Source organism: Nicotiana sylvestris, chromosome 7, assembly GCF_000393655.2.
Source record: "Nicotiana sylvestris chromosome 7, ASM39365v2, whole genome shotgun sequence".
Classification (NCBI taxonomy): Eukaryota; Viridiplantae; Streptophyta; class Magnoliopsida; order Solanales; family Solanaceae; genus Nicotiana; species Nicotiana sylvestris.
In genome coordinates, this window is record NC_091063.1 from 74,003,320 (window position 1) to 74,025,964 (window position 22,645).

Genomic DNA, 22,645 nt, shown 5'->3' on the forward strand with positions numbered 1-22,645 from the left:
ATCTTTTCTAGGTCGGGGAGCCGGGGGAAGGGTAGTTGGTTGGCCACTACTTTCACCGGTTTTATCTTTTCCTTTACCAAACATTTTTTTCAAAGTAAATGCCATATTAATTATAATTATGCAAACTAAACCACACAAAAATATATTCTTAAAACGTAAGAGTTGAAACGAGTTTACCGGATTGCCGAACAACTTCTTGAAAATTGAAAATCGTTGAACACTTGAAAACTTCAATTCAACAACTTCACAATTTTTCACGAAATTTCAACAATAAATTAAGTAATTGTAGTAGAGAGATTGAGAGATATTGATGAATTGGTGAATAAAAATGAAAGAATGAGGGGGTATTTATAGTTGAGAAATGGGGAAAAAGTGTAATTATATAAAGTTTGGGGGCCAAATGGCCATTTTTTAAACTTAAAAACGGTCATATTTTCAGCCCAAACGGCTAGATTTTAAATATGGCCGTTGGAGAATTTTAATTTTTTTTTTTAAAAAAAATAATAGCCGTTGGGCCCGCCAGGACCGGCCCAGGCCCGCCTGACGGTCCCAGGCTAAACGGTCCCGGGCTCGTGGGCTCATACTAGAAGACCGGCCCATCACGGACTTCTCAGGACCACCAGGACCGGCCCGTTAGGACCACGGGCCCGGTCCGGTCCGGTTCAGGCCCGGCCCACCTAGCAGCCCTAAGTAGAACACAAATAGAGGAAAACTTGCACGTGTTTGCATGTGTTCGTCACATGTTGTTGGATCAGAAGCCCGATATGATTAAAACGTTGTGTTTCGGCGAAATAGGAGCATCTTTGCGCTAAAACACAATGAATAAATAGGTTTGTTTCTGATAGTACACATACCTTTACACGGCTAAATCGATTTATAATTATTGAAAACTCTATAATTAGTTTGATATTCGTTTCAACATTAATATATGTAATCCATAAGAAATCTAAAAACGTTATTTTTTTTAATTATAAATTGTAAAGGAATATGATATCCAAATAACACAACTTAAAATCTGTACTAAACACTGAACATCTCATATTCTGTGGTGGAATTAGAAAACAAATAAAATTAAAATAGTCATTGCAATATATGTGCAATTAACTTTGATTTATATCCTTTTATTACTTCAGTGATGATCTGCCCACTTGTTAAAAGAGGTAATTTAAAATGCCGTCTAGCAAGAATCCGCTTTACGGCTTTTAAGGGTATGCGGCGGAATTTGGGGGCGTTGGCTTCACTTGGTTGTCTTAAAGCACGCCCATTTGGTCCCCTCTTTACGCAACAGTGATGACCCCTACCCTAATTTTTCTGCTTTAATCAATATGGACATATCCCGTCAAGACATTCTGCTGCTCGATCTGTGTAGCATTTGATATATTAATGCTACCCCATTTCCATCCTTATAATGACTAGACTAGATTCCCCGAACCTCGTTTACGTTGGTTGATGAATGATGCACCACCTCTATTTAGTACTCGAAGTTACCAATCTACCCCTTACCTACTTGATGTTGTACTTGCACATTTTTGTAGATACTAATTTCGTGAATCCTTTAAAAAAAAGTCGTCAAGAGTAGTGAAGAGTAGTGATGGGATGAATGAGCAGTCGGCAAGCAAGTAAAGCTAGTGCTGAAGGGGCCCCAAAATTTCTTAACCATTAATATATTTATCAATTTTTAATAATAATAAATATTTAAAAAGACAAAAAAGCTGAAATTTTCAAGAAAGTGGCCGTTTGACAATGGAATAATTTTGACATCCATGCAGGCATGACAATTCCACTATCTTGTGTCATAATGCAGTATTATTATTATTATTATAAATGGGCCCACATTTATTTTTATCTCTTTTTAACTTCTTCTCTCTACTACTATTCATTTGGTTTCTCTGCATTTCAATCTCATTTATCACTAATAGAGCAGAAACACTACACAAGTACCATCTTTTTATTTGTTCTCAAGACTCAAGTTCAAGTATATTGACGTTATATCAATAATTTTGAAGTAGCAAAAGCTTATTAAGTTATCTATTTGTTGAATCAGGTTTGATTGTTCTACATTTTATTGTTTGCATCTATTTTTAAAATATTTTAATATATTTTCTTTGTAAATTGTAAGTATAGATTGTCTTTTTAGTTATTTATTAGAGCTTTGTTTTAATATGTCAACTATAAAATTTGAATTTGAGTGTTTAAAACATCAAAAAAGAAGAAGGATTGAAACTCTAATACAATCCCAAAAAGAGCACTTGATAAATTTGTCAACTAGAAAATATGAATTTGGGTCTCTTGAAGAATCTTTTAGAATTGATTACTTCTTATACATAGTAGACCAAGCTATTTTTTCACTTCAAAATAGATTTGAGCAATTTGAAGCTTATGAAAATATTTTTGGTTTCCTATTTAGTGGCAAAAATTGTGATCTCTAGATGATGAGAACTTAAAAGAAAAATTGCTTTAACCTTGAGTGCTCTTTGAAACATAATAGTCTCTGTGATATTGATGGTTTAGACTTATTTACTGAATTAAAAGTTTTAAGGGAAATAATACACGTAGAAGATGATACTCTAATCGATATGCTTAATCGATTATAAATAAATTATTAATAATTTCGCATATCAAAAAACTAGAAAAATAAATTTCAAATAAAACTATGAGTTTTCTTCTACAATAAAAATTTAGGGCCCTTATTGAAGTTTGGCTTTAGGCCACAAATATCATTGAGCCGTCCCTGTGAATGAGATCCTACATTCTTAATAGACGTCTGGAATTCAAATCTTAAAAATTGAGAAATTCCTGGTACGAATGTTTCCCCCTTAAATCTACACGAATTCAGATTACACACAAAAAAAAGTAATCTTTTTGAAAAAAAGAGAGAAGAGAATCCTGATGAATGGAGTGTGTGACTTTCCTCCACGTCCTTAGATCCAAAGATGGGATGATTCTCATTTCTCATCATCATCAAACAACATCGCTGCACGTTTTCATCCGTTCTAGACATGCATATATGCATGTTAAAGGGATAAAAGGAGTTGCTATTCACGATTAGTCTTACATATTAACAGACGCATTACCAGCTTATTGATGACGGATGAGAAACACACGGAAAAAACAAAGAAAATCAAAAAGAAACAAACGCATTCTCTCTTAGTTTTTTCTGCGACGTGCATTGATACATGGTGAACATGCAACTTAATTAGGTTTTATTAATCATCCTAGCTCTTGAAAACAAAATTATACCCTTATCAATTGTCATTGTTTTAGTATACGGGTGAAACCGAGCTTGTTGGACACCTCAGTTTTGGGTGAAGCAAACAGAGCAGAGGCGTGACCGTAAGGAATCGGAATCGGGGCGAGGAGCTCCTCATATCGAGATTCGTGAAAAATATCTGCCCTCGAGAGGCCACGTCCCTCCAGATCCAATTGAAATCCTAAAACTCCAGAGAGCATTACCAGACAATCGCGCACGACTAACAAAAGGCCGTGATATCTGTGCCCAACCAGATGTCAGCGTAATTCTCGGCTCGTATCAGCAATGGATTAGTGATTAGCAAGAAGAAGGATTTTTACCCTTTTTAGAATTGTACTTAGGGTGAAACCCCTCTACTATATAAAGGGAAGTCTAATTATTCATGAAGGGCATTATAGCATGCATATCAAGGCAATATACTATTATTTTTCTCTGTCCTTACTTCTGTTCATCAGTTCTCCATCACTGTGAGCCCAGGATCGAAGGCAGGCATTTCATTAAGCTGTTACTGAGTCCGGGATCACTCCCACTAATGGTTTGGCAATTTATTACATCTTTTCTCCGTTTAATCTAACGTTATTAATCATTTGTATTTAATTAATATGCATATCCTTAAAACCACATATAAATTCAATTGTTATCCATTTTTAGGGTAAACAGTTTGGCGTTCACCGTGGGGCTAAGGATAATAGTGGCAATGTGATACAAATTTCCATAACGCACTCTGCTTTACTCTTGTTCTTTGAGATCTTAATTTCAGGAAAATTTAAGAATGTCAAACAATCAATCGGCTCACTTGAACGTTGATGCTGAGTTTGGCCACCACGGGCGAGAATAATAATATAGTTCCCAGCAACGAGGTTCCCCCTGCTGACCCCAACAGAGCCCCAGGTCTGTGCCCCGGTCACAGACCCAATAAACGCCAACTCCCATGTGGCCATCGATGCTAACTTGCCCACCGACCCAGAAAACAGTGTTCGCGGAGGAGCCAAGTCGGTAGCCAGGGTACACTTGGTGGTGAAGGCAATATGATCAATTTGCAGGTGATTTTGAAATATTACAAGCTCAACATGTTGCAATATCCCAGTTACAGAACCAAGGCCACGCTCCCGGCAGAGTTGAGCCCGAACCATCCCGGGAGAATACCCGAAGAAATGAACAAACCTCGGAAAGGCCGGGTGAAGTTGAAATCGGGTCTAGCCCCAAAATAATAAAGATGCTCGAGGTTTGACAAAGCGGGTGAAATCGGGGGCACCCCAATAACTCCAGGGTTGATCAGATCCCAGGAGCACCCCAATATTGAAAGGCCTGGATTCCAAGAAATTTGTCCAAAAACCTTTCCGTCTGACCGTAGCTCCGAAACCAACCCTAAAGAAGTTCCGTATGCCCGAATTTTTGAAGTACAATAGAACAACTCATCCAAATGAACATGTGACCTCCTACACGTGTGCCATCAAAGAGAACGACTTAGAAGATGATGAAATCGAATCTGATTTGCTAAAAAAGTTTGGAAAAACCTTGTCGAAAGGAGCTATGATATGGTATCACAACATATCCTATAATTCTATTGATTTATTTGCTATGCTTGCAGATGCCTTGTAAAGGCGAACGCCGGGGCCATCAAGGTCGAAACCCGGAAGTTATACCTTTTCAAAGTAAAGCAAACAGATAATGAGATGCTCATAGAATTCGTGTCAAGGTTTCAAATGGAACGGATGGATCTGCCTCCGATCGAGAACGATTAGGCCGTTCAAGCATTTACCCAAGGACTTAACTCCCGAAACTCATTGGCTTCGCAGTAGTTGCAACAAAACTTAGTTAAATACCCGGCGGTAACTTGGGCCGACATCTATAACATGTACCAATAAAAAATCAAAGTCGAAGATGATCAGCTCGGGACCCCTTTCCGGGTCCGTGTATCCCATCAGAACTAGTGACATATGCAAAAAAGTCATCGATCATGAACCAAGATCTAACAACAATCGATATCAACCCTATAACAGAGATTGAAGGAGTAATGGGTCCGGACACAATCCTGCGAGTAGTGAAAAAAGAACAATCGAGGACACAATAGTCGAAGACCCATGAGCAAAAACGGTTTTGACAGGCCGCTCGGGGCCAGAGGCTCTGAGATTATCGGAATACAACTTCAGTCTCGACGCTGCTAGCATCATATCCTCCATTAGAATCATCAATGATACCAATGGCCTCGACCATTGCAGTCTGATCCTTCCCAAAGGGACCCCCAACCTAATGTGTAAGTATTATGGCACTCACGGCCACAAAACCAAAGACTGCCAATAACTAAGGGAAGAAGTAGCCCAATTATTCAATAACGGACACCTCCGAGAATTCCTGAGTGATAAAAAAAATCACTTCAGGAATAGGGATTCTAACGAACAGACCGAGCAAGAGGAACCCCAACACATCATTAACATGATCATTGGTGGAGTCGGCATACCCTATGGGTCGATGCTAAGGCGCACTAAGGTGTCCATTACAAGGGAAAACGGACTCGAGATGATATGTCGGAGGGGACCGTATCTTTCAACGATGAGGACACCAAAGGCATCGTACAAATACATAATGATGCACTGGTAATTTTTGTACTCATAAATAAAACTCGAGTTAAGCGTGTGTTAATTGATCCAGGTAGCTCGGCTAATATCATCAGATCGAGGGTCGTGGAACAGCTGGGTCTATAAGACCAAATAGTACCTGCAGTCCGAGTTCTGAACGGATTCAACATGGTATGCAAAACTACTAAAGGGGAGATAACCATGTTGGCGAACACTACCGAGACCATCTAGGAAACAAAGTTCTATGTAATTGAAGGATATATGAGATATAATGCTCTATTCGGAATGCCATGAGAGCAATACCCTCGACACTACACAAGGAATTAAAACTCCCCATACCGAGAGTGATCAAGACAGTTTACAGAGAACAGTAGGCCGCAAAAAGAAATGTTCGCAGTCGATGAGGTGACCCCTGTGTCCACACTCTCGACATCGAAGAATTCGGAGTCGGAAACTAAATAGCGATCACCGACACCAGTCCCGACCAAATCGGAGAAGCAAGATACAGGTGATGATGATGATTATGGAGATCCTAGGTCGTTCATAGCCCTTGATGATTCCGATGCCACCAAGTCGACGGTCGAGGAGCTGGAACAAGTCATATTGATCAAAAACTTTCCCGATCAGAATGTATACTTGGGCACGGGGTTGACTCCCGAGCTTAGGAAAAAACTCGTTAAATTGCTTATAACTAATGTTGATTATTTTTCTTGGTCCCATTTAGATATGATAGGGATCCCGCCAGAAGTAACCACTCATAAGCTAAGCTTGGACCCAAATTTCCACCTGGTTAAACAGAAAATAAAGCCTCATTCCAAAGTCAAGCATGCATTCATCAAAGACAAGCTATCCAAACTCCTTAAAATATGTTCCATTCGGGAAGTTAAGTATCCAGATTGGTTGGCTAACATAGTAGAAGTACCTAAAAAAGGAAATAAGTTAAGAATGTGTGTAGATTACAAAAACTTGAACAAGGCGTTCCCCAAGGATTCTTTTCCTCTGCCCAACATTGATCACACGATCTATGCGACGATAATGCATGATATTCTTAGTTTTCTTGATGCCTATACGGTACAACCAAATCTGGATGGACCCAGGCGATCAAGAAAAAACTTCCTTTATCACTAAATTCAGAACCTATTGTTATAACATAACGCTGTTCGGACTAAAAAATGCCGATGCCAATTATCAATTCCTAGTAAATCGGATGTTCGAAGAACAAATAGGAAAACCAATGAAGGTTTACATTGACGACATGTTAGTTAAGTCCCTATGAGTAAAGGACCATTTGAAATATTTGCAGGAAACTTTCGACATAATGAAGAAATACAATATGAAGTTGAACCCGGAGAAATACATGTTTGGGGTAGGATCCGAAAAGTTCCTTGGACTCATGGTGTCCAATCGAGGGATCGAGATCATTCCTGACAAAATCAAAGCTATAAAATATATCAGAGGCTAACCGGGAGCATAGCCGCTCGAGCCGGTTCATATCGATATCCTTTGATAGGAGTCATCAGTTCTTCTCATTGTTGAAGAAAAAGAATAACTTTTCATGGACCCCGAAGTGCCAACAGACTTTGGAAGAGCTCAAATGATACCTTTCGAGTCTACCCTTGCTCCATATTCCAAAAACAGATGAACAAATGTACCTATACTTAGCGGTATCCGAGATAGCGGTAAGCGAAGTCTTAGTCCGAGAAGAGGAAGGTACGCAAGTTCCTATTGATTATGTCAGTAGAACCCTAGGAGAGGTCGAAACAAGGTACCATGTTGCGACCAAAAACACTCACGCAAGTGCACGTGATCGTCAAGTAATAGAGTAGTGAGTAGAGTATCGTTCCCACAAAGACTTATGATTAACTGTTGATTAATTCAAACTCAATTAATTTGTCTATCCAAGAAGTTTTTCACAAAATAGAGATGTAATTGTTTTACTACCTAAACTACCAAGCAATAATCTAACTAGAGCAATTAACCAAACAAATAACAATTTCGAGTAACAAATAGTAGTAGGGGATATTCCAGGGTCACAAACTAGTTAACAATCGTGTTATGTTCTTAGCTTAAAATGACTAATCGATTTACCTAGATTGTTGATTGATAGGGTTAATGTTACTCATAAGAATCTGTTGAGTTCTTACTCGCCTATTCAAGTTAACTCAATGCCTATATGTCGATGGAATTAAGATTAACAAGAATGCATTTACAATTCCTGTATTTCAACCAAGCAAGGCAATTGGGTATATGTCTATCCCAATTGCTAATCTGTTCCCCGAGGTCCGAGTTCAAGAACTTGCCCTATTTAATTCTATATGCAATCTAAAGTTTCCACTTTCGAGTTCAACTAAAGATTCGTAGATAGTATTTCACTATTAGCTACTCAGCAAAATAATTAAAAGCAGAATTAAATAAACAACCCAATATGATAAACCAACTTTGTCAAATTGAACTTCAAACAACAACATTCATGTTTCACCTATGACCCTAGAACAATGGGTTTTAGCTACTCATGCTAGTGTTCATCACAAATAGATTCAATTTCATCCCAAATAGCAAAAACCAAGAGAAGAAAAGAAGAACTTGATGGTCAAATCTCCTCCTTGCCTCTTGTCTCTCTATTTCATGCACTAGACTATGCAAAACCTCCTCCCTCTTCCTTGGGCGAGCTTGACTTTATATAGGTTAAGTGAGTTTTCCTACAGATTTCCAATTCTGCCCCTAAATAACTCTTCTCGGATTTTGGACTAGCGCGACCGCGCACCTGGACGCACATCTGGCCGCGCTAATTGGCTGAGATTCTGTCATGGACGTGCTAAAAGTAGCGCGGTCGCGCACCTGGGCGCGCATGTCCAGTTATGTGTTTCATCACTTCTATTCCTCGTCTTCAAGCGTACTCAGCTCTGAGGGGTCTTTCTTGCTCCAAAATGGTTCAATCACAATTGTTTAAGGCATCACCTAGGCTCCTCATCCTGCAATATATACAATTCACAATTAGATCCTATTTTTCATCAATTAATCATATTATGATGTTGGAATATAATCAAGTGGGAGCATAAACAATCGCTAAATTACCTAGATTTAACCTATTATCATACCCTCACCTAGAAATATTAGCGCTGGCTTTGCTAGGCGTCTCCATAAAATTGAAGCCATACTTTCAATGTCATCCAATATGTATTATAACTTCTTACCCGTTAAGAAACATAATGCACAAACCTGAGCTCTCATGCCGGTTGGCCAAATAGGCAGTAGAAATTAGCGGGTACGATATCAAATATCTCCCCCGGACCGCTATTAAATCTCAAATTTTGGCAGACTTCGTGGCCTACTTCACACCGGCCTTAATATTCGAAGTCGAAAAGGAATTACTGATAACCTCGGGGACTTCCTCGGGAATCTGGACCCTCTTTACGGACGGTGCCTCGACTGCAAAGGTGACCGGACTCGGCATCGTACTGAAGTTGCCTATGGGTAACATAGTTAGGAATTCCTTTAGAATTGTTAAACTGACTAACAATAATTAGCTAAGAGCCTAGGGGCCGAAGTAGTTGAAGCTAAATGTGATTCTCTTCTTTTAGTAAATCAAATCAATGGGACATTCAAAGTATAGGAAGAACGAATGCAGAGACACTTGGACAAATTAGAGATAAAACTACATCGATTCAAGGAATGGACCCTACAGCACGTACCCCAGGATCAAAATAGTGAAGTCGATGATCTGGCTAACTTGGGGTCATCGGTTGATGACGATGAATTCAGCTCGGGAATGGTTGTTCAACTCATGAAATTAGTAGTGGAGGAAGGTCATTCTGAGATAAACTCGACAAGTTTGACTTTGGACTAGAGAAATAAGTATATAGATTAGTTTAAGACTGGGAAGTTGCCATTGGATCCTAAAGAATCAAGGGCTCTGCGCACGAAGGTGGCCAGGTTTAGCTTGTCGGAGGGTACTTTGTACAGAAGAACATTTTGACGGCCCACATGCCGTATGCTTGGGGCCGGGAGACACCGAATACGTCTTGATAGAAGTTCACCAGGACACCTGCGGAAAGCATTGGGGGCAGAGTCTTTGGTTCGGAAGATAATTAGGGTTGGTCATTACTGGACCGATATGGAAAAAGATGCAAGGGACTTTGTACGAAGATGTGACGGTTGTCAGAAACATGCATCGATGATTCTTCAGCTCGGGAAGCCACTATATTCGGTCTTGTCTCCTTGGCCATTCATGAAATGGGGAATGGACGTTGTCGGTCCATTACCGTGGGCATCCGATAAGGCTCAATTTATATTATTTATGACTGACTATTTTTCTAAATGGGTCAAAACTCAAGCATTCGATAAAGTCCGAGAAAACAAAGTTATTGATTTTATTTGGGACCACATAATATGTCGGTTCAGGATACCAACCGAGATCGTCTGTGATAATAGAAAATAGTTTATCGGCAGCAAGGTAAGCAAATTTTTTGAGGACCATAAGATCAAAAGGATCTTGTTAACACCCTATCACCCCAGTGGGAACGGGCAGGAAGAGTCTACAAATAAGACCATACTCCAAAACCTTAAGAAAAGATTGACCGATGCTAAAGGGAAATGGAAGGAAATTTTGCCCGAAGTTTTGTGGGCATACCATATGACCTCAAAATGTAGTACCGGGGCCAATTCATTTTCGTTGGTCTATGATGACGAAGCATTAATACTGGTTGAGTTAGGAGAACTGAGTCTCAGGTTCTGATATGCAACCGAAGAGTCAAACGGTGAGGCCATGAGCACGAGCCTGGAACTATTGGATGAGAGGCATGAGGCCGCCCTAGTCCGGTTGGTTGATCACATCCAAATTCACTCCTCTAACGAGGTATGATACGTTGTTTGCAATAATAAAACTAACAAGGAATCGAGATCGAATCCACAAGGAGCTGAGATGGGAGTTAGTAGTATATATTTGGAGTGAGTACGTAAATATCTACATTGCACTTCCACAAATAGGGTATTATTTATGTTGTTTTATTGATTGGGATGTATTATAGCTCACAACACTATGTTGCCACTCAATCCTCTCGGTCAGAGAGTGGTTTTGCCCAATTTTGCCTTTTCAAGTCCAAATGGGTATCTACCAAAACGGTTGATAAGAGCTCAAGTCGGGTTATTACTATCTCTAGGTAAACACCTTAATTGGGTTAATCAATCTCTCAATTGACCCAATTTCTTGTTAGCTGAGTTAACCTAGACAAGGTCTCTCTTTCTCAAGAAGAAACTAAGTCAAATAGGCATGAATCAATGTTTGCAACCATTAATTCCACAATTGAAGCATGAACCTAGCTAAATAACAACACACATTCATAAACAAGCATAAAATTAATCACCCATAAGGTTTACACACTAGGGTTGGGTCACAACCCTAGTACAAATCTAGCTATTCATAGTGGGTGTAGCAGAAAATAAAGAAGAAGAGATAATAAAACTCATATTGAAAGAATAAAATATAGAAATCCAATGTTAAATCACTAAAATAAGCTAAAGTTGCCTAAAGAAACAAAGATAAACGGCTACATCACTTTGAATATTCAAAACTTGACCTAAAAAAGTGAAACTATTTTATTTATACAACGCTGGAATTTTCGGACAAAAATGCCCTTTCAGAGGTTCTGCGGCCGCACAACTTCATGTGCGGTCCGCACTTTGCTTTAGCTTCACAGGACTTGGATCTTTGCGGCCGTACCATTCTGAATCGCGGCCGCATCTCTCATTTTCTACAATCCGCACATTTCTGGGTGCCGCTTGTCACGACCCAAACCTATAGGCCGCAACAAGCATCCTAATCATATATAAAGTGACTATTAAAGTCTTGCATAGATGGCACAATTTGGAGAATTAAAGTGGCTTAGTCATCCACTAAGTAGGGGCCCACACCCAAAAGACTAAAGAGAGCTCTTAATTCATTTTGGAATCTCTACAATTCAAAGAGAGGGCTTCTGTAATGATAATGTTCCAAATGTAACATGATTTACTTCAATAATGCATATGAAGATGTTATTATGTAGTGGCAACGTGAATTTGCAAATTCCAAGAGAGCACGGTCCAATCTTTCTTAAGAATATTATACGGATTTTTTCTACTTCGATCCGCCGTTATGTGATTTGTCGCAATCGACGTATGTTAGAGGGATTGTCAAGAGAATCGGCTTAGGTATGTTAAGGCTATCCCTTCTTTCTTTTTGGCATGATCTATACGACACGAACGAAATGAGCAAATGCATAACTTCCATAAATGACTCTATTTATAGAAGTATTAGAGATCCCTATATTCTTGAATTCCCATATGTCATATTATTTTATCATCTGTTAATGGGTCTCGGAAAATACGTAAGTTGATTTTATGATATTAATCAGAGGCATAATGGTCTTATGAAACTCCGAAATATTTTGTTGACGTACTTCTCATGCATTGCATTCATGTACATTGACCCATGATCAGATGACGTTATATACCCGTATATATGTACTTATATGTATATGGGATATGGGAAAAGGTTATAGCGTTACATTATCCACACTCTATTTCCCCAGTTCATTTAATTAATTTCCAGACATCTTTATAGTTTATCATCAACTAGACACAATTAATCAAGACATTTAGTACACATACGATCAATTATGAGTATTGAGCATATTGAGTTTTTCTCACCTGATATATTAGTTTCTATTTAAAATACAACTCAAAGCCATACCATTTTTAATGAACAACCCATACTTTAAACATCTATCGTTCAATATAAGGCTCGTTCGGAAAAGTCAAGTTTATGAGTTTATAAGGGATAACCCGGAACGTAGAAATTAGGGATTTGGGCCTATCATAAGTAAACTTATGGAAACATTATGGAATTTAATTTCGAGAGATAAAGTTTAGCCCACATACCTGTTTGAGCTTTCCTTAAGTTACTACAACGCACCAACACCTCTACACCACCACATGATCAGTTGGCACACATTGATAATGTTGTACACAGTGGCCGAGATGATATGATGAGATGCCCTCAGAGGCTTGGTGATATTATGAACACATGTACCTATGCTCGACATGATATTCATACACATATGCATGGCACTATAAGTATTTCATAAATTACAGTGTTGTCCAGACTTATAGGTTGAGTCATGTACTTTATATTTCTTCCATGTCTTTTATGTACTTATTTATGTACCTTACATATTCGGTACATTATTTATACTGACATCCCTTTTGCTTGGGGATGCTGCGTTTCATGCCCGCAGGTCCCGATAGACAGGTCGAGAGTCCTCTAAGTAGGCTATCAGCTCAGCGGAAGATGTTGGTGCGCTCCATTTGCTACGAAGTTGCTTGTTTGGTCAGTATGATTTAAACGCGTATTGTTTGGTATGGCGGGGCCCTGTTCCGACCCTTATGATAAGTATGTACTCTTAAAGGCTTGTAGACAGATGTCATGGATACGAATGCTAACATGGCCTTGCCGGCCTATGTTTTGAGTTTACAAATGATGATGTTGGCCTTATAGGCCCGTATATCATATATATAAATTTTTATATCAGGTTGGGTCATCCTATATTGAGTATTCCTCTATATTTATTCTGGTTAGCCTATGACGGTACGTTTGGTCCATTTTCCAACAAAAGTACAATAAGAATGATATGTTATGTTAGTACTCAGTTAAGTAAGGTACCGGGGGCTTGTTGCAGCCTATAGATTTGGGTCGTGACATGTTTGCACAAGGCTCTTTTGCGAACCACACATTTTTGAGTGCGGCCTCGTAGCTAACTTCTGCGGCTGCACAATAATTGTGCGGTCCACACTTACTTTGAGCTTGAAATAAGAACTCTCTGAAATTATGCTCTTGCTTAGATTCTGCGGCCACACATTGCACTTGTCTCTGATAAGCTTGCCTTCACAATCTGTGGCCATAGATGATATTCTGCAATCTGCAATTTGAGCTTCTGTGCTTGTTTTTTTTTCTTGAGTTCAAATCACTCCTTCTTGAGTTGGATTTCATCTTAATGGCTCATTTTCCATTACTCCTATAATTAAGCATATTTTATCAGTTTTCGGGAACACAATTAAATTCTTTTGGACTAAATGAAAGCTAAAAGGCACTAATATTGGCCGCCCAGAAACAATGGATAGAAAGATATTACAACCGAAGAGCCAATCTCCAACACCTCAATATCGGGGACTTGGTGTTAAGAAAAATAACACTGAACACTCGGAACCCAAACGAAGGGAAGTTGGGACCAAATTCGGAAGGCCCATATCGAGTCATTAGAATTACCAATAAGGGCTCGTACAAACTCAAAGCGGGGAACGATACACAGCTACCGAACAACTGGAACGTGACCCACCTAAAATGGTACTACTGCTAAGGTATGACCTCATTCGCTTATATATATATATATATATATAGAAAATTGAGCTAACACTTGCAGGTAATAGCCAAAGGAGAATGTAGCTTTTAGGTCTGAAAGCACGTGTTGCACTCTTTTTCCCTTAATCCGATTTTGTCTCAAATGGATTTTCCGGCAAGGTTTTTAAAGAGGCAACAGTGGATCGTGCTAACTTAGAGTCGATGACCGATTTTAAATTGGAATTGATTTTCGCATTAACAGTATCCAAGCCCTCTCGAAGATCGACCTCGAATAATGGGGCCCATCACCCTCGGGTCAAGATTTTTAGAAGGGGGGGGAAACTTTGTGCTTGAATAGCCTCAACTTTGTGGATAGGATTTATAGTAAGGGCCAAGTGGTAGAATGAACTGTGCCCGCATAGATGACCTAAGCCATAATACGAAGCTTTTACACCTCACAACCCTTGTATGTTTCGCACAAAAATGAAAGAAAGTTTCTACCTTGTTGATACACATTTTTGTTCCATAAAAGTATCGAACCCAAGGGACACCCCTATCCAAACCCAAAAGATTACCCCCACTCGGGGAATGTCATCCGAGACGAACTCAAAACGCTCGGATTGCCAAAAATCGGAGACACAAAGCCTATTATATAATGCCTAAACTTAAAAGGCTACGACCACCCTAAAAACGGCCCGAACCCAAAGGGTAACCCCACTCGGAGACTGTTGTCCAAGACATACTCGGACGGCTCGGGTTATCAAAACCTGGAGGTACGAAGCCTATTAGGTAGTGACTAAACTAAAAGGCTACTTCCACCCTAAAAACAGTTCTGTGAACTCCGAAGCCCGTTTTCAAAACATGAGGCCTTCAAACAAAATTCCAAACCTATTCAAAGTTTACCATCGCAAAGATATAGTCTTAAAACACATAAATAAGCACCCCCATCCCCCATAAGTTTCGAGCAAAGATTGCACCGAGGATAGGTCTTATTCGAACCTCAGAAAAAAATGACTTATTACCACGTTTGATTCTACACTAAGGCATTTGAAATCTTTGCAATTGTGAAAGGATGCTAAAGATAATAGACTTGAAAATTACAAAGGGAAAAATACTTTATATACATTCTGGAATATCTTTATAAAGGCCAATGAAAATGGCCCCAACAAAATAAATGTGCAAAATACAAAACAAAAACAAAAAATCCTAAGGTATATCCGCCTGGTCTTCACCGGAATCCGACCCATCACCAGAATCCTCGGGGCCTTCGGACTCTTCAGATCCCTCGGAGCCCTCTTCACCTTCGGGATCAGCTATCTTCTTGGCCTCGACCTCAAGTCCTTTTGCCTCCTCGATCTCAGCAGGTAGGTCGAAGCCTCAAGTATGGATATCTTTGAGGGTCTCCCTTCGAGATAACCACTTCACGTACTCGACAGTGTTTTTAGGCGGGCCTCGGCTACCTCGACATCGTCCCTATACTGGGCCACCATCTTTTCAACATAGGCGGAGGTTGTGCACATTTGAACCTTTATATCTTCACACTCACTGCCGAGGGCATCCCACTCTGCTAGGGCCAAATTCAGTTGAGCTCAGAGTTCATCATTCACCTGGGCCGGCTTATCGACTTTCTCCTTCGCCCCCCGAAGTTGAAACTCTACCAATGCCAGCTGAGTTCGGGCAGTTTCCTTCTCCAAGGCCAACCGGTCCATTTTGCTCTTCTAACCATCGGCCATAGCCTGGACCTCATTCATTTCAGCTCAGAGCTAATCTATCCGGTCAATCTTCTGCTGAACCTGCGAGGTTTGGTCATTAGTCCCCATGGCTAAAGCCTCATTGCTAACTTCAAAAATCTTTACTTATTCAACCAGATTAACATGTTCCCTCCTTAGGGTCGAAGCCTCCTTCTGAGCCCCGTCCATGCCAACTTGAAGATCCTTGATAACCCCTTCGTGTTGCTCACTAAGAAGCTTGAACATGTCCCTTTTCTGGGCAAGCTCCTTAACCTCGAGCTCAAGTTGGTTGACCTCAGCCCGGTACCGAAGGAAGCTCTCGTGGTAGAGTACAGAGTCCTACAAAAGGATGAACAAAAAACATTAGAAGTATAAAGACCTAAGTAAAGGCTCGAAGGGTCATAGTGACACCTTACCTGATTCAGCGCCTACTGCGCCTCATTAAAAAGGCAAAACATGTCCACCTCATTCATCTTCACCTAGTCCTCCTCGGTCACCAGGCATCGGAGGTAACTCGCTACTCCCACGGGAGGTGAAAGAACCCGGGAATCTTCCCGGACGGTGATGATTATCGATCTCTTGCGGCCGGGATCCGTACTCGCAGCGGGGAACTAGTTGATTAATTTTGGGCTCGAATTCAGTTCGTCGATTTCTAAAGACGAATCCTTTATCGACACTTCCAGTTCGCCCAACCCGGTGAAATCTTCTAAAACGGCCAAGTCCACACCCTCGAAAAAGGAATGAAGGTCATCCGCATCATGAGCCCCTTCGTTGGATCTCTCATTCACCGCTCGGGCCTCCTAGAGCATAGACTCGGTGTACGAGGGCGACCCTAAAATCTCTATTATAGCCGGTAGAATGGAGCCGATGTCCCAAGAGGTCTCAGACCTCATCTTTTTATCGGTCTCCCGAACCTAAGGGAGATTGACCTTTATGGTCTCCTCCTCGGCTGCTGCCTGCTCTTCGGAGGAGGTCAGCCCATGGGCCACAAAAATATCATCTTCCTCGGGCTCGTCCCTGATCCAAAGGAGTGACTCCGAGTCTGGTGCTCGGGAACCGGAGCGTTTCTTTGGCTTATGAGCCACTCTCTTTTTTGGCTTCACCGCGGATCTCGGGGAGCCCGAAACCTTTCTTTTCTCTTTCTTCTTTTCCCCCACTGCAAACCCGAGCTGGCCCAAAGCGGAGGGATCAAGGGACGAGGGCAAGTCCTCGTTTCCTTCTAAGGGCCTAAGATCATTGGTCTTAGGCAAGCCTGTAAAACGAAAAGAGAGGAAATGAGAATATTTTGCTAAAAAGGGAGCCTAATGTTACTTATTTGGGAGGGAGATCTTACCGTGAGAACGGGCCTCCCAGCGGTCCTTAGAGAGTTCGCGCTATGTGCGTTCAGAATAAAGAACCTGCAAACAAATGCCCTCGATCCACTCCTTGAACTGATGAATGACATTTGGGACTCGAGTAACAACTGCACCACCACAAGTACTAGTGAGGAAAAAGAAGAAAAACATAAAATCAACATTTAAAGGAAAGTCGTGCTTGTGTGATGCATTCCACCTCTCAGGGAATGGTATGAACTCGGAAGGGATCAAGTCTTCAGTCTTCACCCGAACGAATTGTCTCTGGTAGCCCCGATCCTGGTCCTTATTGATGCTCGATAATGGGGCTTGTCTAGCTCGGCGTGTGAGTTTTAGAGCTTTATTAGTCCCCCTCAGAAGATTCAGGGACTGTATAGGCAGAGTAGGTGATCTATGGTGAACCGACGGGATTCGGTCTTGTTCACGAAATATCGAAGAAGGATCACAATCCTCCATAGTGACGGATGGATCTAACCGAGGCATACTTCGTATCTCTTACAGAAGTCCGGAATAAGTGGGTCCACCGGGCCCAGTGTAAAGGGATAAGTGTAAACATTTAGATACCCCTCCGCATGGGTAGTAATGGCGTCCTCAGGCCCGGAGATTACTACGTCCTTACCTACCCAGTTGTAGTCATTTCGGACGTCAGGAAGGAAGTCTTCGGTGATAGAACATATGTACCTTGATGCCACCTCACCCCGACCATGCACCGACGAGGGCCTTTCAATCTTATAGTCATTGGAAACCGAACAAACCCCGGGGACAAACATTTTTATGGGAGGTTTGGGAGCTGGTTTCTTGGTAGCCACATCAGGAGTGGACATCTCGAGGACGACTACATGAAGAGCGACCTCCTCGATTTCATCGATCGGTTATAAAGAAGAAGAAGTGACTTGTTAAGGAACAGATTTGGAAGATTTAGCCATTGTTATCTAGAAAAAACTTGAAAAATAGGAAGAATAGTTGAAAGATGAAGAATCAAGTGCACTTATTTGGGTGAAAACTAGGTAAAAACTTGTAACTTACTAAGAAATCCTGGGGAACGAAGGTAAAAATATGAGAGTATAAAGAAGGGTAATGATAGCCTGAAAACTCGAAGGTAGAAACTTGGTCAAAAGGTAAAAAATGAATGAATGATGGAAGTATTTATAGAGGTTTTGCGTTGCTTCGCCTTCAAGGATGACCCGCCTATGGCTGACACGTGTTCGAAGTCATAACGACACGACTGACGGGATGCTTCAGATTCTTTGTCGTTTCTATCACGGCGTATTGAAGAAGGAATCGAAGTGCGTCTGTCGTTTCTCATCGTTTCAGTAAACCTACTCTCTGAAAAACGAGGGGACTATCTATATACGGGTGAAACCGAGCTCGTATGACACCTGGATTCTCGGTGAAGCAAACGGAGCAGAGGCGCGACCGTAAGGAATCAGAATCGGGGAGAGGAGCCCCTTGTGTTGAGATTCGAGCAAAATACCTGCCCTCAGGAGAATCGAGGCTACGTCCCCCCCAGATCTGATTTAAATCCTAAAACTCCGGAGAACATTACCAGACAATCGCGTATGACTAACAAAGGGCAGTGATATTCGTGCCCAACCGTATGTCACAGCGTAATTCCCGGCTCGTATCAACAATGGATCAGTGATTAGCAAGAAGAAGGTTTTTACCTTTTTTTAGAATTGTACTTGGTAAAATCCTCCTACTATATAAAGGGGAGTCTAACTATTCATGATGAGCATTGTAACACGCATACATGCAATATACTATTATTTTTCTCTGTCCTTACTTCTGTTCATCAGAGTTCCATCACTGTGAGCCCGGACTGAAGGCAGGCATTTCATTAAGCTGTTACTGAGTTCGGAATCACTCCCACTATTGGTTTGGCAATTTATTACGTCTTTTTTCCGTTTAATCTAATGTTATTAATCGTTTGTATTGAATTAATCCGCATATCCTTAAAACCACGTATAAATTCAATTGTTTCCGTTTTTGTTAGGGTAAACAGTTTTACTTATTTTATCTTACCGATTAATTTACATTTACAGACAAATCAAATCAAATCACCCTTTGGCCTATACCGATGAAAGCCATGTGTCGTACGTTGCGAATCAAATAAGGATAGCTATTTCCTCGGTATCTAGATAAGTTCTAGGCATGTTTTGGATTTCTTTTTAGGTTAAAACTATCCTGGTCAACTTCTAAGTTAAGACAATCAGGATTAGAAAAAAACAACCAACCAGTAAACACACATATGACGTATATAGATTTCATGAGCTGGAAAAGAATACTAAAATGAAGCTTTCACATTCAAGAAATTAATGTAGTCGCTCTTTTTCTTCTTTAATTTGCTTTTAGGAGATGAGGGAAATGAAAGTCGCACTCAAACATGGTTCCAACGTGGGGGCTGTCGTATGGTTGCCATATCTTGTCGTGTTTGAAATTTGCTGATATGATTATTATATATCAAACTTGGTTGGGTTAGGTTTACAGTTGATTACTGCCATAGCTATTTCATCCGAATTCATTAACTGCCAATATCTACCTCTTTTATCTTGAGTTTCAACAACAATAATAATGACCCAGTAAAGTTCCACAAGTGAGATCTGGAGAGGATAGCATGTACGCAAATATTATCTCTACCTCTGGAGAATAGAAAAATTGTTTCCGACCTTCGGCTCAAGAATTTCATTTTGAGTTTCCTATTTCATTAATTTCCAAACTTTAAAAAGAAATAATTAATTGCAATGGCAGATCTGGATAGGGTCCTAATTAATAAGTCAGACCAAACACCCTTATCAATCCTAATACCATTAAGTTGTTAAATCAAACATCGGGTATTAAATTGTATTAGAGGAGATGATTACACGATTTAAAATGTTAAAATATTAAATAGAAATTTGGGGTTTGAATTTCCTTGAGAGTATGATAACTCTTTTAACTTTATTTTCGTCCTTTATAAGTATCTTCTAATGGTATTACATCTAAAATGATTTCACTATATTTATAATCTCCCGAATGGCAAGTTACTAAAATATTCATCGAATCGTTGTATGTGGCAATGTGCGGCATGATATGCAAACACAACAAACACGAATTTTTTGAATTAAACCTTGCAGGTTCTTATTGATTGGTTGATTAATTGTGTTTTGTGTAGTTTATTAGTACAACTTTGATAGTTCATATTTCATGTTGTGTATTATTAAAAAATCACTTTTAAGGGAGACTTATGGTATGATATGATGTTTGACAATTTAGATAAATGGTTTGGTGAGGGTTGACATGACTTAATTTGATTTTGTTATTAATGTTAACTTCCCGAGCTTACCAAAACACAAATAGACAAGATATTAATCAAACAATGTTTGGTACACGGAAGTCACATTCCATAAAAAAGATTACGAAGGATGCTTTCCTTAAAAATGTTTTCGGTATTTGCTTGGTCAACGAAAAAAATTCGGAAGAAATAATATCACATTAATAATAATGTTAAAATCTTGAAGATTGTTTTGATGAGATTTTCGTGTACTTAAGATTAATAACAATAATATTTACATGTTAGTTGGCTAGTAATATAAAATTAGAAGGTAATGAGATAATTGTAAGAAGAATGATTTCACTCATTAATGAGAGAACGTTTCCTCTTTTAATGAAAAATATATTTTTTAAATTAATTTTTGATAACCAAACATTATAAAAGACTTTCTTATGGAAAATATATTTTTGAAAAATGACTTTGATCATGCAAACAACAAAGGTCGAGAGGTTTGTAACATAATCCACACATAGGTCGCAACAAAACATAATACGAACCATTTACCAAAACATCATTTCAGTCCCAAAAAATAAATAAATTAAAGCTAATAATAATAATAATAAAAATAAAAGATGCCTTTTAATTTCTCTAATTCAAATTGCACAGATGTGTTTTTGAATTCTCGTCCATGTTAAAATGTTCCTTTAATGCAGCTTTTCTATATCCCGATTCATTTTTTAAATTCTTCTAGAGCCATAAGATGTCTTGTCAACCTTTTGAAACTTCAAATAAGTATAATTTTTGTTGGTTTTCTACCTGGTGTCCGGTACTCGTATTGGAGCCTGATTATATCTGAATTCGCACCGTGTAGGGCCTCATTCAAGGGGGAAGCGCTTCCTACCAAGGATTTTCCATACTCAGGGCTCGGATCCGAGACCTCTAGTTAAGGGAGGAGTAATCACATCCAGTGCACCACATCCTTTGATGGTCAAATAAGTATAAGTTGCTACACTATCTTGAGCAAAAAACAAATACTCTAGCTATGTTGATAGAACTATCCGTTAAATTGTTACAAATTGCCATAGAACTATCCGTTAAATTGTTACAAATTGCCAATTAGTAGTCTCTTTGTTTCATCACACTGAGTAAAAACTTCAGGACCATTATTCATGGATAATGATGATAAAGGGAAGTTATGTACTCGTAAAAGCTTAAAGGGTTATGCTTAGTTGTAGTTAAACCCAAATAACGGTCAACGTGGATCCACTTTATCATGGACTAATGATTGTTATTTGCTGCTAATTAATAATTTCCATGTTAGATTGCCTAACGCAGCTAGCGAAATTTTAAGGTTATACATTGTAGAGTGATTGAAGGAGAGCCTTGGAGCAACGGTAAAATTATCTCCGTATGAGTTATAGGTTATGAGTTTGAGCCGTGAAATCAACCACTAATGTTTGTATCAGGGTAGACTATACCCTTGGGGTGCGGCCCTTCTCCGGATCCCCCATAAGTGCTTTTTACATTGTAGAGTGATTACATTAATTTTGTCTACACACTAAAACTAGTTTACATTGTAGAGTGATTACGTTAATTGTAAGATTTTAGGATATTTGCTTATATTATTTATATTAAAGAAATTGGGGCCTAAAATAGTTAAGCCCTTAATCCTTATCATGATAAATCATCAAAATTGAATGTTGTGAAAAGTTTGTGTTTCACCATCAAACAAAAATGATTAAATGAGTGAGATTTCTCACCTTTAATCGGAGAAAATAATTTAATATTTTCAAAAATAAAGAAGCTTCTTGTGAAAAATACTTTTCCCTTAATAAAATGTAGGAGCTTAAAATTTTAATAAATTCGACCGGTAATTTGTTAGAACTGATTAATACTTTTCCCTTGATGAAATCCAGGAGCTTTGTCTCTCTCAATCCCCTTTTTCCTTGTAACACAAGAAAAATAATGCAAATTTATATAGGGCCCATAAAGTGGCTAGACCATCATTTATTCTATTTTATTCATCATAAAGAAAGAAAAAGACGTGTGAATTGTCTGAATATATTGTGTGTATAAATATATAAACTATAAGGGCATTACGGGAAGGTAAAAT

The 22,645-nt window shown here is 39.4% G+C and overlaps 1 long non-coding RNA gene across 1 annotated transcript; it reads left to right on the top strand.

Annotated features, from left to right (window-relative positions):
- Nucleotides 1-1,882: 1,882 nt before the first annotated feature.
- LOC104226372 (uncharacterized) lies at nucleotides 1,883-3,687 on the top strand. Its single transcript, XR_710836.2, has 2 exons — nucleotides 1,883-2,044; nucleotides 3,265-3,687. It is a non-coding gene; the product is annotated as an uncharacterized lncRNA (long non-coding RNA).
- Nucleotides 3,688-22,645: the final 18,958 nt, after the last annotated feature.